Source organism: Oncorhynchus keta, unplaced genomic scaffold (genome assembly GCF_023373465.1).
Source record: "Oncorhynchus keta strain PuntledgeMale-10-30-2019 unplaced genomic scaffold, Oket_V2 Un_contig_14590_pilon_pilon, whole genome shotgun sequence".
Taxonomy (NCBI): domain Eukaryota; kingdom Metazoa; phylum Chordata; class Actinopteri; order Salmoniformes; family Salmonidae; genus Oncorhynchus; species Oncorhynchus keta.
The window spans coordinates 22,675-42,500 of NW_026278838.1; the positions used below are offsets into that span (position 1 = coordinate 22,675).

At 42.9% G+C, this 19,826-nt stretch overlaps 1 pseudogene; it reads left to right on the top strand.

Moving 5' to 3' along the window:
* The window catches only part of LOC118375575 (plakophilin-3-like), a 46,489-nt pseudogene that overhangs the window by 19,820 nt on the left and 6,843 nt on the right, over positions 1-19,826 (top strand).

Genomic DNA, 19,826 nt, shown 5'->3' on the forward strand with positions numbered 1-19,826 from the left:
CGTGGTCTAAGGCACTGCTTCGCAGTACTAGTTTCTAGTCCAGGCTCTGTCGCAGCCGCCCGAGTGGCACCGTGGTCTAAGGCACTGCTTTGCAGTGCTAGTTTCTAGTCCAGGCTCTGTCGCAGCCGCCCGAGTGGCACCGTGGTCTAAGGCACTGCTTCGCAGTACTAGTTTCGAGTCCAGGCTCTGTCGCAGCCTCCCGAGTGGCACCGTGGTCTAAGGCACTGCTTCGCAGTGCTAGTTTCGAGTCCAGGCTCTGTCGCAGCCTCCCGAGTGGCACCGTGGTCTAAGGCACTGCTTCGCAGTACTAGTTTCGAGTCCAGGCTCTGTCGCAGCCTCCCGCGCCCGGGATACACATGGGGCGGCGCACAATTGGCCCAGCGTCGTCCGGGTTAGGGGAGGGTTTGTCCGGCAGGGATGTTCTTGTCCCATCGCCCGCAAGCGACTCCTGTGGCGGGCCGGGCTCAGTGCACGCTGACACGGTCGCCAGGTGTATGGCGTTTCCTCCGACACATTGGTGCTTCTGGGTTAAGTGGGCATTGTGTCAAGAAGCAGTGTGGCTTGGCTGGGTTGTGTTTCGGTAGGACGCATGGCTCTCGACCTTTGCCTTTCCCGATTCCGTACGGGAGTTGCAGCGATGAGACAAGACTGTAACTACCAACTGGATACCATCAAATTGGGGAGAAAAAGGGGTAACAAAAAATAAAAGAACGTAACATACCTGGTGAAAGAACTTTAGGTGAAAGAACTTTATGTGAAATAACAGGTATGAGAGCCCTGTCTGTCACTCACACCATGGCTTCTCAATAGAGTTGACTCCATGGAAATAGAATGAGTAGAACTGGCATTCACATCTGAGTCAACGTTCTGTGATAGGTGGACTGGCGGCCATGTTGAATTGCTGAGATCTGAGGGCTTTTCTCTGCTCTAGTTAACGTCCCTGCCTCTCTGTAGTCTATCTTAACCTTTCCATCCTCCTGTCTAGACCGGTAAGCAGGCTGAGGTTGAACTGAAACTTTCTATTGGACTCAAAGGAAACTCCTCAACGCCTAGCTTTCTACAACAGATTATGGGGTCAAGTGAGTTCGTCAACCCCAATAAGGAATATTTGGGTTGCGTGGTGGTGGTGAGGGAGTGGAGAGCTGAGGACCCGTTACCCTTTATGGGACCTGAATAAGACACATCCATGAAAAGGTGGTGTCTGTTTTGGTGTGTGTGAGGAGTACATAGTGTATAGGACGGAGTTGTCTCCACATGTAGTGTTCTCTCTGCCACACCCAGTATGACTCACAGTCCTTTCACTCCCTCTAGTCAAGCTGTTAGAACACAATCACTGTCTGGCCCTCTACACATTCAGTTTGTTTGTGCACAGCGATGGGGAACTGCTGTAGAGGAGAAAGGGAGAGAAAGACAGGCTGTCGAGAGCTGTAATGACAGCTTGGTTAGGTCCTACGAGACTGGTCATAGTGGTTACACTACACGTGTTTGCTAGTTGATATTGTCACCAAAAGATGTATTTACCTGATTTAAAAAAAAGAAAAAGATACCAGTTGACGAGTTTACAACGAGAAAAAGTATGTTATGAAGATGCAATTTGCCCGCTGAGAATCATGCTTTGTACGATGTGTTTGTGAACCACCCTGCGGCCCACTTTATAATATATAATAATATAATAATAATATATGCCATTTAGCTGACGCTTTTATCCAAAGCGACTTACAGTCATGTGTGCATACATTCTACGTATGGGTGGTCCCGGGAATCGAACCCACTACCCTGAGCGTGCGTGTCTCTCTCTGGGTTTTCTGTCAGGTATTCTGTGGAACCTGTCATCCAAAGACAACCTGAAGGAGAAACTAGCCAAGGAGACGCTATCTGAGCTCACAGAGACGATCCTGATCCCGCTCTCAGGAAGTGGAGACACTGAGGTCATCCAGCAGAGCCCCTCTGAGGTTGACATCTTCTACAACACCACCGGATGTCTCAGGTACAGTACACTATAGTACACTATAGGATAGTACAGTACACTATAGTACACTATAGGATAGTACAGTATAATACACTATAGTACACTATAGGATAGTACAGTATAATACACTATAGTACACTATAGGATAGTACAGTACACTATAGTACACTATAGGATAGTACAGTACACTATAGGATAGTACAGTATAATACACTATAGTACACTATAGGATAGTACAGTACACTATAGTACACTATAGGATAGTACAGTATAATACACTATAGTACACTATAGTACACTATAGGATAGTACAGTACACTATAGTACACTATAGGATAGTACAGTACACTATAGTACACTATAGGATAGTACAGTACACTATAGTACACTATAGGATAGTACAGTACACTATAGTACACTATAGGATAGTACAGTATAATACACTATAGGATAGTACAGTACACTATAGTACACTATAGGATAGTACAGTATAATACACTATAGTACACTATAGGATAGTACAGTACACTATAGTACACTATAGGATAGTACAGTATAATACACTATAGTACACTATAGGATAGTACAGTATAATACACTATAGTACACTATAGTACACTATAGGATAGTACAGTATAATACACTATAGTACACTATAGGATAGTACAGTACACTATAGTACACTATAGGATAGTACAGTACACTATAGTACACTATAGGATAGTACAGTATAATACACTATAGTACACTATAGGATAGTACAGTACACTATAGTACACTATAGGATAGTACAGTACACTATAGTACACTATAGGATAGTACAGTACACTATAGGATAGTACAGTATAATACACTATAGTACACTATAGGATAGTACAGTACACTATAGTACACTATAGGATAGTACAGTATAATACACTATAGTACACTATAGTACACTATAGGATAGTACAGTACACTATAGTACACTATAGGATAGTACAGTACACTATAGTACACTATAGGATAGTACAGTACACTATAGTACACTATAGGATAGTACAGTACACTATAGTACACTATAGGATAGTACAGTATAATACACTATAGGATAGTACAGTACACTATAGTACACTATAGGATAGTACAGTATAATACACTATAGTACACTATAGGATAGTACAGTACACTATAGTACACTATAGGATAGTACAGTATAATACACTATAATACACTATAGGATAGTACAGTACACTATAGTACACTATAGGATAGTACAGTATAATACACTATAGTACACTATAGGATAGTACAGTACACTATAGTACACTATAGGATAGTACAGTATAATACACTATAGTACACGATAGGATAGTACAGTATAATACACTATAGTACACTATAGGATAGTACAGTACACTATAGTACAGTATAGGATAGTACAGTATAATACACTATAGTACACTATAGGATAGTACAGTACAATACACTATAGTACACTATAGGATAGTACAGTACACTATAGTACACTATAGGATAGTACAGTATAATACACTATAGTACACTATAGGATAGTACAGTATAATACACTATAGTACACGATAGGATAGTACAGTATAATACACTATAGTACACTATAGGATAGTACAGTACACTATAGTACAGTATAGGATAGTACAGTATAATACACTATAGTACACTATAGGATAGTACAGTACAATACACTATAGTACACTATAGGATAGTACAGTACACTATAGTACACTATAGGATAGTACAGTACACTATAGTACACTATAGGATAGTACAGTACACTATAGTACACTATAGGATAGTACAGTACACTATAGTACACTATAGGATAGTACAGTATAATACACTATAGTACACTATAGGATAGTACAGTATAATACACTATAGTACACGATAGGATAGTACAGTATAATACACTATAGTACACTATAGGATAGTACAGTACAATACACTATAGTACACTATAGGATAGTACAGTACACTATAGTACACTATAGGATAGTACAGTACACTATAGTACACTATAGGATAGTACAGTACACTATAGTACACTATAGGATAGTACAGTACACTATAGTACACTATAGGATAGTACAGTACACTATAGTACACTATAGGATAGTACAGTATAATACACTATAGTACATTATAGGATAGTACAGTATAGTATAGTACAGTATAATGCACAATAGTACAGTATTATAAGCTATAGTACAGTGTAATACACTATAGGATAGTACAGTATAATACACTATAGTACACTATAGGATAGTACAGTATAATACACTATAGTACACGATAGGATAGTACAGTATAATACACTATAGTACACTATGGGATAGTACAGTATAATACACTATAGTACATTATAGGATAGTACAGTATAGTATAGTACAGTATAATGCACAATAGTACAGTATTATATGCTATAGTACAGTGTAATACACTATAGGATAGTACAGTATAATACACTATAGTACACTATAGGATAGTACAGTATTATATAGTACAGTATAATACACAATAGTACAGTATTATAAGCTGTAGTACAGTGTAATACACTATAATATAGTACAGTATAATACACTATAGTACACTATATAGTTCACTGCAGTATAGTACACTATAGTTCACTGCAGTATAGTTCACTGCAGTATAGTACACTAGTATAGTACAGTATAGTACACTGGTATAGTACAGTATAGTACACTACATAGGTCACTGCAGTATAGTACACTATAGTTCACTGCAGTATAGTACACTAGTATAGTACACTATATAGTTCACTGCAGTATAGTACACTAGTATAGTACACTATATAGTTCACTGCAGTATAGTACACTAGTATAGTACAGTATAGTACACTGATATAGTACAGTATAGTACACTACATAGTTCACTGCAGTATAGTACACTAGTATAGTACACTACATAGTTCACTGCAGTATAGTACACTAGTATGGTACAGTATAGTACACTTTCTGTTATTCTTCTCATTCTTCACATTATTTTTCGGGTAAGGACACTGTTCTCACATGCACTATAGAGTTCAATGTCAGCTCTGATTTCTGTTTGCCTGTCCCGTCCCTGACCTCTCACCCTGCTGTCCCCAGGAACCTCTAACCTCTCACCCTGCTGTCCCCAGGAACCTCTAACCTCTCACCCTGCTGTCCCCAGGAACCTCTAACCTCTCACCCTGCTGTCCCCAGGAACCTCTAACCTCTCACCCTGCTGTCCCCAGGAACCTCTAACCTCTCACCCTGCTGTCCCCAGGAACCTCTAACCTCTCACCCTGCTGTCCCCAGGAACCTCTAACCTCTCACCCTGCTGTCCCCAGGAACCTCTAACCTCTCACCCTGCTGTTCCCAGGAACCTCTAACCCCACCCTGCTGGAACCTCTAACCTCTCACCCTGCTGTCCCCAGGAACCTCTAACCTCTCACCCTGCTGTCCCCAGGAACCTATAACCTCTCACCCTGCTGTTCCCAGGAACCTCTAACCTCTCACCCTGCTGTCCCCAGGAACCTCTAACCTCTCACCCTGCTGTTCCCAGGAACCTCTAACCTCTCACCCTGCTGTCCCCAGGAACCTCTAACCTCACCCTGCTGTCCCCAGGAACCTCTAACCTCTCACCCTGCTGTCCCCAGGAACCTCTAACCTCTCACCCTGCTGTCCCCAGGAACCTCTAACCTCTCACCCTGCTGTCCCCAGGAACCTCTAACTCTCACCCTGCTGTCCCCAGGAACCTCTAACCTCTCACCCCTGCTGTCCCCAGGAACCTCTAACCTCTCACCCTGCTGTCCCCAGGAACCTCTAACCTCTCACCCTGCTGTTCCCAGGAACCTCTAACCTCTCACCCTGCTGTCCCCAGGAACCTCTAACCTCTCACCCTGCTGTCCCCAGGAACCTCTAACCTCTCACCCTGCTGTTCCCAGGAACCTCTAACCTCTCACCCTGCTGTTCCCAGGAACCTCTAACCTCTCACCCTGCTGTCCCCAGGAACCTCCTAACCTCTCACCCTGCTGTCCCCAGGAACCTCTAACCTCTCACCCTGCTGTCCCCAGGAACCTCTAACCTCTCACCCTGCTGTCCCAGGAACCTCTAACCTCTCACCCTGCTGTCCCCAGGAACCTCTAACCTCTCACCCTGCTGTCCCCAGGAACCTCTAACCTCTCACCCTGCTGTCCCCAGGAACCTCTAACCTCTCACCCTGCTGTCCCCAGGAACCTCCTAATCTCTCACCCTGCTGTCCCCAGGAACCTCTAACTTCTCACCCTGCTGTCCCCAGGAACCTCTAACCTCTCACCCTGCTGTCCCCAGGAACCTCTAACCTCTTACCCTGCTGTCCCCAGGAACCTCTAACCTCTCACCCTGCTGTCCCCAGGAACCTCTAACCTCTTACCCTGCTGTCCCCAGGAACCTCTAACCTCTCACCCTGCTGTCCCCAGGAACCTCTAACTTCTCACCCTGCTGTCCCCAGGAACCTCTAACCTCTCACCCTGCTGTCCCCAGGAACCTCTAACCTCTCACCCTGCTGTCCCCAGGAACCTGAGCTCAGTGAATGAGAAGACCAGACGTCAGATGCGCGAGACCAACGGTCTGGTGGATGCCCTGGTAGGATATATCCAGGCCTCGGTACAGGATGGCAAGGTGGAGGAAAAGGTGAGGCCAAGCGCATTGTAGAATAATCCTTTCATTATCGATTGGATATATATATTTTGCAACGAAAGGGGAAACTCACCTCAACCAATAATGTCCTACCTGGGTGATGCCACAGCAGGCATTTTGCACCAGACCCCTTACCACACATCAGATTATCTAATTTCAGTATGGACCTAATAATTTTTCTGTATGTTTCCAGGGTGTGGAGAACTCTGTATGTGTTCTGAGGAACCTCTCCTACCAACTGTACAGTGAGATCCCGCCCTCAGCCCAGCTACGTCTGGAAGGACCAACCAGAGGCCAGGAAACAAGCAGGAGTGAAGCCATTGGTTGCTTTACCCCTCAGAGCAAGAAAGTCAAAGATGTATGTATCTCACTGTCAATCCTCTTATAGTCTTCTGGTCCTCCTTCTTCCGTTGTCGTTGTTCTTCAATGTTCTTGTTCTTCTGTCAGTTTAGCAGTTGAACCTTAATTGTCTTAATTAATGGTATTCAGAATAACCTTAATTGTCTTAATTAATGGTATTCAGAATGACCATAATTGTCTTAATTAATGGTATTCAGAATTACCCTAATTGTCTTAATGGTATTCAGAATGACCCTAATTGTCTTAATGATATTCAGAATGACCCTAATTGCCTTAATGGTATTCAGAATTACCCTAATTTTCTTAATGGTATTCAGAATGACCCTAATTGTCTTAATGGTATTCAGAATGACCCTAATTGTCTTAATGGTATTCAGAATGACCCTAATTGTCTTAATGGTATTCAGAATGACCCTAATTGTTTTAATGGTTTTCAGAATGACCCTAATTGTCTTAATGGTATTCAGAATGACCCTAATTGTCTTAATGGTATTCAGAATGACCCTAAATGTCTTAATGGTATTCAGAATGACCCTAATTGTCTTAATGGTATTCAGAATGACCCTAATTGTCTTAATGGTATTCAGAATGACCCTAATTGTCTTAATAGTATTCAGAATTACCCTAATTGTCTTAATGGTTTTCAGAATGACCCTAATTGTCTTAATGGTATTCAGGATGACCCTAATTGTCTTAATGGTATTCAGACTGACCCTAATTGTCTTAATGGTATTCAGAATGACTCTAATTGTCTTAATGGTATTCAGAATGACCCTAATTGTCTTAATGGTTTTCAGAATGACACTAATTGTCTTAATGGTATTCAGAATGACTCTAATTGTCTTAATGGTATTCAGAATGACCCTAATTGTCTTCATGGTATTCAGAATTACTCTAATTGTCTTAATGCTATTCAGAATGACCCTGTCTGTGTGAAAATGTTACTCCTTTATCACATTGACTCCTTTCCCTTCTGTCAGAGGAAGAACCAGGACATGGCTACGTTCACGGAGGTGGCCCGCGTACCCAAGGGTCTGGAGTGGCTGTGGCACCCCCAGGTGGTGGGGCTGTATAACAGCGTGCTGCAGGGCTGTGAGAATAACTCCACTACCCGCGAGGCTGCAGCCGGGGCTCTGCAGAACATCACCGCAGGAGACAAGAGGGTGAGTGTTGAGAGTTGCCCATGCCAATGGGCAATTCAGCAGCCAGAGCAAGATGTGATTGGGTTACAACGTACAGTAACTTAAGTAGGTTGGGAACACTGTCTCAACGCTCTTAGAAACTAAGCTGTCCCCTTTGAAGAACCCTTTTGGTTCCAGGTAAAACACCTTTGGGTTCCATGTAGAACCCTTTCCACAGAAGAATCTACGTGGAACCCAATAGGGTTCTACCTGGAACCAAAGGGCTCCTATGGGGACACCCAAATAAGCCTTTTGGAACCCTTTTTTATGAAGGTGTAGAATGACCTCTCTCTCTCCCAAGAGAGGGAGCAGCTCCAAGTCAGATCATTGACATGGATCAGGTTGATAACTCTGTCCAGAAACAAGCCCTATCCCAGACACTTGTGGGGATCTGAAGATTTTAGCAAATCTATGGGGGTAGGGGTTGTTTATGGACAAGGCCAAATACAGCATTTAAAGTGTTCTTGACTTGTACATACCTTTCAATGAATCTCTCTCTCTCTCTCCATCCTCAGTGGGCGGAGGTGCTGAGTCATGTGGCTCTGGAGCAGGAGAGGATACTTCCTGTGATGTTGGACAAACTGAGGACCAATAATGACCTGGAGCTGAGATCCCTCACCGGCTTCCTCAGAAACCTGTCACGCCATGCCAAGGACAAGAACGCCATGGGTCAGTAACCATAGACAAAATACGTGTGTAACGCAGTAGTACCTTTGACCTTTGACCCACTTCAATACAAAAGTAGTTGTAATTTTGTCACAGATGGGAAATTGGTTGCGGCATACGGTTTCTTTTTTAAACATGACGGGAACAGCAGATCTCGGCAGAAATCTTTCATGGATATTAGGGATTGATTTCATGGCAATGTGAGATTTGCATTAACATTTGCATTGCACATGTGGAACACAAAGTCAGAATTTGTCCTTGAATGACATATAAGCGAAACCGGCTGGGGGGGGGGCATTTATTTAATTTTAGAGCAAGGACCAACAACACAACTACAGGTCAACCAATAAAACGTTCCTCTCTCCAGCCACAAAGGTAGTGAACAACCTGGTGACCGAACTGCCTGCTGACGGTCAGCAGAGGGAGCCGTCGAGCGACGTGGTGGTCAACATCTGTGGAACGTTGAACAACCTGGTGACCTCCAGCCCATCGCAGCCCGGGACATCGCCTTCTTCAACGGGCTGCAGAAACTAGTGGCCATTAAGAACTGCCACGACAGCAGGTATGGAATGGGAGGAATATTGGTAGCAGTGTTTCTGATGGTATTTAACCTGATGTTTAATAGAAACTGGGTGGCCATTAAGAACTCCCATGACAGCAGGTATATGGAAAATGAGTAGGAATGTTGTGACAAAAGATTTTACTGACCACGTGATTTGACCAGGAAATGTCCAGGGTTCGAGTGTGAATGGTAATAGTAAAGGCGAGAGTAGACAGCCCTGTCTCGTTCTGCAACAGCGAGGAGTTAGACTTGTTATTATGCATACAGGCTCTCGGCTATACTAGTGCCTAGAGTTTTTGCTGGTCAGTTATTATGAGTGATATCCATTCAGATGGCCACTTCTTCACTACTGGTCCCCATAGTAACAGTGTTTCCTAGAGGAGTGGATACAGAATACAATTTGCATAATATATACTATCTTTCAGACAATTTGGTAACACGTTTTCCAAGCATTAACCCAGCCCTGTCTGCCTGTCCCAGCCCCAAGCACACAGATGTAGTATTATGAGGCCATGACTGAAATGAGAAAAATAACCTTCTCTTATAATGCTCCTTGGTCTTGGAACAAGCTGCAAAATACTTTAAAGCTGGAGGAGAGGGAATCACTTGCCGAGTAAATCTCTGATATAGGATAATGTTGTTGACCATTGTAATGTTTAATGTTTTGTCTTGTGTAGTGTGTACACATTGACTACTTCCTGTTGACATCTTGCCAGGTCCCCCTCAAAAAATAGTATCCCCCCCCTGGTTAAGTGAAGGTTAAATACAAGGTTAAATAACAATACGAATAAATGGGTAGAAACAATCGAGACATACCTCATTTCACTCCCATGATAAGGATGCTAACCTCTCCAACAAGGACAATGTCTACTTGATCAGCCCAGGGTATATCATATTTACTGGCCCTGGTATATCATATTTACTGGCCCAGGGTATATCATATTTACTGGCCCTGGTATATCATATTTACTGGCCCAGGGTGTATCATATTTACTGGCCCAGGGTATATCATATTTACTGGCCCTGGTATATCATATTTACTGGCCCTGGGATATCATATTTACTGTTCCTGGTATTTACTGGCCCTGGTATATCATATTTACTGGCCCTGGGATATCATATTTACTGGCCCTGGGATATCATATTTACTGTTCCTGGTATATCATATTTACTGGCCCTGGGATGTCATATTTACTGTTCCTGGTATATCATATTTACTGTTCCTGGGATATCATATTTACTGTTCCTGGTATATCATATTTACTGGCCCTGGTATATCATATTTACTGGCCCAGGGTATATCATATTTACTGGCCCTGGTATATCATATTTACTGGCCCTGGGATATCATATTTACTGTTCCTGGTATTTACTGGCCCTGGTATATCATATTTACTGGCCCTGGGATATCATATTTACTGGCCCTGGGATATCATATTTACTGTTCCTGGTATATCATATTTACTGGCCCTGGGATGTCATATTTACTGTTCCTGGTATATGATATTTACTGTTCCTGGGATATCATATTTACTGTTCCTGGTATATCATATTTACTGGCCCTGGTATATCATATTTACTGTTCCTGGTATATCACATTTACTGGCCCTGGGATATCATATTTACTGTTCCTGGTATATCATATTTACTGGCCCTGGGATATCATATTTACTGTTCCTGGTATATCATATTTACTGGCCCTGGTATATCATATTTACTGTTCCTGGTATATCATATTTACTGTTCCTGCTATATCATATTTACTGGCCCTGGTATATCATATTTACTGTTCCTGGTATATCATATTTACTGGCCCTGGTATATCATATTTACTGGCCCTGGTATATCATATTTACTGTTCCTGGTATATCATATTTACTGGCCCTGGTATATCATATTTACTGGTCCTGGTATATCATATTTACTGGCCCTGGTATATCATATTTACTGGCCCTGGTATATCATATTTACTGGCCCTGGTATATCATATTTACTGGCCCTGGTATATCATATTTACTGTTCCTGCTATATCATATTTACTGGCCCTGGTATATCATATTTACTGGCCCTGGTATATCATATTTACTGGCCCTGGTATATCATATTTACTGGCCCTGGTATATCATATTTACTGGCCCTGGTATATCATATTTACTGGCCCTGGTATATCATATTTACTGTTCCTGCTATATCATATTTACTGTTCCTGGTATATCATATTTACTGGCCCTGGTATATCATATTTACTGTCCCTGCTATATCATATTTACTGGCCCTGGGATATCATATTTACTGTTCCTGGTATTTACTGGACCTGGTATATCATATTTACTGTCCCTGGTATATCATATTTACTGGCCCTGGTATATCATATTTACTGTTCCTGATATATCATATTTACTGTTCCTGGTATATCATATTTACTGTTCCTGCTATATCATATTTACTGTTCCTGGTATATCATATTTACTGGCCCTGGTATATCATATTTACTGTTCCTTCTATATCATATTTACTGGCCCTGGGATATCATATTTACTGTTCCTGGTATATCATATTTACTGGCCCTGGTATATCATATTTACTGTTCCTGCTATATCATATTTACTGGCCCTGGTATATCATATTTACTGGCCCTGGTATATCATATTTACTGGCCCTGGGATATCATATTTACTGTTCCTGGTATATCATATTTACTGGCCCTGGTATATCATATTTACTGTTCCTGGTATATCATATTTACTGGCCCTGGGATATCATATTTACTGTTCCTGGTATATCATATTTACTGGCCCTGGTATATCATATTTACTGTTCCTGCTATATCATATTTACTGGCCCTGGTATATCATATTTACTGGCCCTGGTATATCATATTTACTGGCCCTGGTATATCATATTTACTGTTCCTGGTATATCATATTTACTGTTCCTGGTATATCATATTTACTGGCCCTGCTATATCATATTTACTGTTCCTGGTATATCATATTTACTGGCCCTGGTATATCATATTTACTGGCCCTGGTATATCATATTTACTGGCCCTGGTATATCATATTTACTGTTCCTGCTATATCATATTTACTGTTCCTGCTATATCATATTTACTGTTCCTGGTATATCATATTTACTGGCCCTGCTATATCATATTTACTGTTCCTGGTATATCATATTTACTGGCCCTGGTATATCATATTTACTGGCCCTGGTATATCATATTTACTGGCCCTGGTATATCATATTTACTGTTCCTGCTATATCATATTTACTGTTCCTGCTATATCATATTTACTGTTCCTGCTATATCATATTTACTGGCCCTGGTATATCATATTTACTGGCCCTGGTATATCATATTTACTGTTCCTGGTATATCATATTTACTGGCCCTGGTATATCATATTTACTCCTTCCTGGTATATCATATTTACTGTTCCTGGTATATCATATTTACTGGCCCTGGTATATCATATTTACTGGCCCTGGTATATCATATTTACTGTTCCTGGTATATCATATTTACTGGCCCTGGTATATCATATTTACTCCTTCCTGGTATATCATATTTACTGTTCCTGGTATATCATATTTACTGTTCCTGGGATATTATATTTACTGTCCCTGGTATATTGATTGGAAGCAGCTATATAATATTTACTGTCCCCCAGTGTATTGATCGGTAGCAGCTTTGATTAAATATAATCTTTATGTTGTCTCTCTTGTAGCCCTGGGAAGCTGAAAGCCTCCAAAGCAGCGGCCACAGTCCTCTGCAACATGTTCCAATACAAGAAGCTGCACAAGGACTACAAACAGGTGAGAACCACCCCTGGAGAACCATAGACTACTGGAGAATGGTAGAGAGGAGATCATAGACTACTGGAGAACGGTAGAGAGGAGGATCATAGACTACTGGAGAATGGTAGAGAGGAGGATCATAGACTACTGGAGAATGGTAGAGAGGAGGATCATAGACTACTGGAGAATGGTAGAGAGGAGGATCATAGACTACTGGAGAATGGTAGTGAGGTGAATCATAGACTTCTGGAGAATGGTAGAGAGGAGGATCATAGACTACTGGAGAATGGTAGAGAGGAGAATCATAGACTACTGGAGAATGGTAGAGAGGAGGATCATAGACTACTGGAGAATGGTAGAGAGGAGATCATAGACTACTGGAGAATGGTAGAGAGGAGGATCATAGACTACTGGAGAATGGTAGAGAGGAGGATCATAGACTACTGGAGAATGGTAGAGAGGAGAACCATAGACTACTGGAGAATGGTAGAGCGGAGGATCATAGACTACTGGAGAATGGTAGAGAGGAGGATCATAGACTACTGGAGAATGGTAGAGAGGAGAACCATAGACTACTGGAGAATGGTAGAGAGGAGGATCATAGACTACTGGAGAATGGTAGAGAGGAGAACCATAGACTACTGGAGAATGGTAGAGAGGAGAACCATAGACTACAAACAGGTGAGAACCACCCCTGGAGAATGGTAGAGAGGAGGATCATAGACTACTGGAGAATGGTAGAGAGGAGGATCATAGACTACTGGAGAATGGTAGAGAGGAGGACCATAGACTACTGGAGAATGGTAGAGAGGAGAACCATAGACTACTGGAGAACGGTAGAGAGGAGGATCATAGACTACTGGAGAATGGTAGAGAGGAGAACCATAGACTACTGGAGAACGGTAGAGAGGAGAACCATAGACTACTGGAGAATGGTAGAGAGGAGAACCATAGACTACTGGAGAATGGTAGAGGAGATCATAGACTACTGGAGAATGTAGAGAGGGAGGATCATAGACTACTGGAGAATGGTAGAGAGGAGAATCATAGACTACTGGAGAATGGTAGAGAGGAGGATCATAGACTACTGGAGAATGGTAGAGAGGAGGATCATAGACTGGAGAACTGAGAGAATGACTACTGGAGAATGGGAGGAGGATCATAGACTACTGGAGAATGGTAGAGAGGAGGATCATAGACTACTGGAGAATGGTAGAGAGGAGGATCATAGACTACTGGAGAATGGTAGAGGAGGATCATAGACTACTGGAGAATGGTAGAGAGGAGGATCATAGACTACTGGAGAATGGTAGAGAGGATAGATCATAGACTACTTGAGAATGGTAGAGAGGAGGATCATAGACTACTGGAGAATGGTAGAGAGGAGGATCATAGACTACTGGAGAATGGTAGAGAGGAGGATCATAGACTACTGGAGAATGGTAGAGAGGAGGATCATAGACTACTGGAGAATGGTAGAGAGGAGGATCATAGACTACTGGAGAATGGTAGAGAGGAGGATCATAGACTACTGGAGAATGGTAGAGAGGAGGATCATAGACTACTGGAGAATGGTAGAGAGGAGGATCATAGACTACTGGAGAATGGTAGAGAGGAGAACCATAGACTACTGGAGAATGGTAGAGAGGAGAACCATAGACTACTGGAGAATGGTAGAGAGGAGAACCATAGACTACTGGAGAATGGTAGAGAGGAGATCATAGACTACTGGAGAATGGTAGAGAGGAGAACCATAGACTACTGGAGAACAGTAGAGAGGAGAACCATAGACTACTGGAGAATGGTAGAGAGGAGAACCATAGACTACTGGAGAATGGTAGAGAGGAGGACCATAGACTACTGGAGAATGGTAGAGATGAGGATCATAGACTACTGGAGAATGGTAGAGAGGAGGACCATAGACTACTGGAGAATGGTAGAGAGGAGGATCATAGACTACTGGAGAATGGTAGAGAGGAGAACCATAGACTACTGGAGAATGGTAGAGGAGGACCATAGACTACTGGAGAATGGTAGAGAGGATCATAGACTACTGGAGAATGGTAGAGAGGAGGATCATAGACTACTGGAGAATGGTAGAGAGGAGGATCATAGACTACTGGAGAATGGTAGAGAGGAGGATCATAGACTACTGGAGAATGGTAGAGAGGAGGACCATAGACTACTGGAGAATGGTAGAGAGGAGAACCATAGACTACTGGAGAACGGTAGAGAGGAGGATCATAGACTACTGGAGAATGGTAGAGAGGAGAACCATAGACTACTGGAGAATGGTAGAGAGGAGAACCATAGACTACTGGAGAATGGTAGAGAGGAGAACCATAGACTACTGGAGAATGGTAGAGAGGAGATCATAGACTACTGGAGAATGGTAGAGAGGAGAACCATAGACTACTGGAGAATGGTAGAGAGGAGAACCATAGACTACTGGAGAATGGTAGAGAGGAGAACCATAGACTGCTGGAGAATGGTAGAGAGGAGGATCATAGACTACTGGAGAATGGTAGAGAGGAGGATCATAGACTACTGGAGAATGGTAGAGAGGAGGATCATAGACTACTGGAGAACGGTAGAGAGGAGGATCATAGACTACTGGAGAATGGTAGAGAGGAGGATCATAGACTACTGCAGAATGGTAGAGAGGAGGATCATAGACTACTGGAGAATGGTAGAGAGGAGGATCATAGACTACTGGAGAATGGTAGAGAGGAGGATCATAGACTACTGGAGAATGGTAGAGAGGAGAATCATAGACTACTGGAGAATGGTAGAGAGGAGAACCATAGACTACTGGAGAATGGTAGAGAGGAGAACCATAGACTACTGGAGAATGGTAGAGATGAGGATCATAGACTACTGGAGAATGGTAGAGAGGAGGATCATAGACTACTGGAGAATGGTAGAGAGGAGGATCACAGACTACTGGAGAATGGTAGAGAGGTGAACCATAGACTACTGGAGAATGGTAGAGAGGAGAACCATAGACTACTGGAGAATGGTAGAGAGGAGGATCATAGACTACTGGAGAATGGTAGAGAGGAGGATCATAGACTACTGGAGAATGGTAGAGAGGAGGATCATAGACTACTGGAGAATGGTAGAGAGGAGGATCACAGACTACTGGAGAATGGTAGAGAGGAGGATCATAGACTACTGGAGAATGGTAGAGAGGAGAACCATAGACTACTGGAGAATGGTAGAGAGGAGGATCATAGACTACTGGAGAATGGTAGAGAGGAGGATCACAGACTACTGGAGAATGGTAGAGAGGTGGATCACAGACTACTGGAGAATGGTAGAGAGGAGTATCAAAATCAAATCAAATCAAATTTATTGATATAGCCCTTCGTACATCAGCTGATATCTCAAAGAAACTCAGCCTATAACCCCAAACAGCAAGCAATGCAGGTGTAGAAGCACGGTGGCTAGGAAAAACTCCCTAGAAATATAATAATAATAATATATGGCATTTAGCAGACGCTTTTATCCAAAGCGACTTACAGTCATGTGTGCATACATTCTACGTATGGGTGGTCCCGGGGATCGAACCCACTACCCTGGCGTTGCAAGCGCCATGCTCTACCAACTGAGCTACAGAAGGACCACTAGAAAGGCCAAAACCTAGGAAGAAACCTTGAGAGGAACCAGGCTATGAGGGGTGGCCAGTCCTCTTCTGGCTGTGCCGGGTGGAGATTATAACAGAACATGGCGAAGATGTTCAAATGTTCATAAATGACCAGCATTGTCAAATAGTAATAATCACAGTTGTTGTCAAGGGTGCAGCAAGTCAGCACCTCAGGAGTAAATGTCAGTTGGCTTTTCATAGCCGATCATTAAGAGTATCTCTACCACTCCTCCTGTCTCGAGAGAGTTGAAAACAGCAGGTCTGGGACAGGTAGCACGTCCAGTGAACAGGTCAGGATTCCATAGCTGCAGGCAGAACAGTTGAAACTGGAGCAGCAGCACGGCCAGGTGGACTGGGGACAGCAAGGAGTCATCATGCCAGGTAGTCCTGAGGCATGGTCCTAGGGCTCAGGTCCTCTGAGATAAAGAGAGAATTAGAGAGAGCATACTTAAATTCACACAGGACACTGGATAAGACAGGAGAAGTACTCCAGATATAACAAACTTACCCTAGCCCCCCAACACATAAACTACTGCAGCATAAATACTGGAGGCTGAGACAGGGGGGGTCAGGAGACACTGTGGCCCCATCCGATGATACAGGGCCAAACAGGAAGGATATAACCCCACCCACTTTGCCAAAGCACAGCCTCCACACCACTAGAGGGATATCTTCAACCACCAACTTACCATCCTGAGACAAGGCCGAGTATAGCCCACAAAGATCTCCACCACGGCACAACCCAAGGGGGGGCGCCAACCCAGACAGGAAGATCACGTCAGTGACTCAACCCGCTCAAGTGACGCACCCCTCCAAGGGACGGCATGAAAGAGCACCAGTAAGCCAGTGACTCAGCCCCTGTAATAGGGTTAGAGGCACAGAATCCCAGTGGAGAGAGGGGAACCAGCCAGGCAGAGACAGCAAGGGCGGTTCGTTGCTCCAGAGCCTTTCCGTTCACCTTCACACTCCTGGGCCAGGCTACACTCAATCATATGACCCACTGAAGAACTGAGTCTTCAGTAAAGACTTAAAGGTTGAGACCGAGTCTGCGTCTCTGACATGGGTAGGCAGACCATTCCATACAAATTGAGCTCTATAGGAGAAAGCCCTGCCTCCAGCTGTTTGCTTAGAAATTCTAGGGACAATTAGGAGGCCTGCGTCTTGTGACCGGAGCGTACGTGTAGGTATGTACGGCAGGACCGAATCAGAGAGATAGGTAGATGCAAGCCTATGTAATGCTTTGTAGGTTAGCAGTAAAACCTTAAAATCAGCCCTTGCCTTAACAGGAAGCCAGTATAGGGAGGCTAGCACTGGAGTAATATGATCAAATTTTTTGGGTTCTCGTCAGGATTCTAGCAGCCATATTTAGCACTAACTGAATTTTATTTAGTGCTTTATCCGAGTAGCCGGAAAGTTGAGCATTGCAGTAGTCTAACCTAGAAGTAACAAAAGCATGGATAGTTTTTCTGCATCATTTTTGGACAGAAAGTTTCTGATTTTTGCTATGTTACATAGATGGAAAAAGGCTGTCCTTGAAACAGTCTTGATATATTCGTCAAAAGCGAGATCAGGGTCCAGAGTAATGCCGAGGTCCTTCACAGGTTTATTTGAGACGACTGTACAACCATCAAGATTAATTGTCAGATTCAACAGAAGATGTCTTTGTTTATTGGGACCTAGAACAAGCATCTCTGTTTTGTCCGAGTTTAAAAGTAGAACGTTTGCAGCCATCCACTTCCTTATGTCTGAAACACAGGCTTCTAGCGAGGGCAATTTTGGGGCTTCACCATGTTTCATTGAAATGTACAGCTGTGTGTCATCTACATAGCAGTGAAAGTTAACATTATGTTTTGGAATGACATCACCAAGAGGTAAAATATATAGTGAAAGCAATAGTGGTCCTAAAACGGAACCTTGAGGAACACCAACATTTACAGTGGATTTGTCAGAGGACAAACCATTCACAGAGACAAACTGATATCTTTCCGTCAGATAAGCAGGCCAGAACTTGTCCGTGTAGACCAATTTGGGTTTCCAATCTCTCCAAAAGAATGTGGTGATCAATGGTATCAAAAGCAGCACTAAGGTCTAGGAGCACGAGGACAGATGCAGAGCCTCAGTCTGATTCCATTAAAAGGTAACTTACGACCTTCACAAGTGCAGTCTCAGTACATTGTTTCTCTTCAGGAAGGCAGTGAGTTGCTGCGCAACAGCTTTTTCTAAAAATGTTGAGAGGAATGGAAGATTCGATATTGGCCGCTAATTTTTTATATTTTCTGGGTCAAGGTTTGGCTTTTTCAAGAGAGGCTTTATTACTGCCACTTTTTGTGAGTTTGGTCCACATCCGGTGAATAGAGAGCCGTTTATTATGTTCAACATAGGAGGGCCAAGCACAGGAAGCAGCTCTTTTAGTCGTTTAATTGGAATTGGGTCCTGCATGCAGCTTGAAGGTTTAGAGGCCATGATTATTTCCATCATTGTGTCAAGAGATATAGTACTAAAACACTTGAGTGTCTCTCTTGATCCTAGGTCCTGTCAGAGTTGTGCAGACTCAGGACAACTGAGCTTTGAAGGAATATGCAGATTTAAAGAGGAGTCCGTAATTTGCTTTCTAATGATCATGATCTTTTCCTCAAAGAAGTTCATGAATGTATTAGTGCTGAAGTGAAAGCCATCCTCACTTGGGGAATGTTACTGTTTATTTAGCTTTGCGACAGTATCAAAAATACATTTCGGATTGTTCTTATTTTCCTCAATTAAGTTAGAAAAATAGGATGATCGAGCAGCAGTGACGGCTCTTCGATACTGCACGGTACTGTCTTTCCAAGCTAGTCGGAAGACTTCCAGTTTGGTGTGGCGCCATTTCCGTTCCAATTTTCTGGAAGCTTGCTTTAGAGCTCGGGTATTTTCTGTATACCAGGGAGCTCGTTTCTTATGACAAATGTTTTTAGGTTTTAGTGGT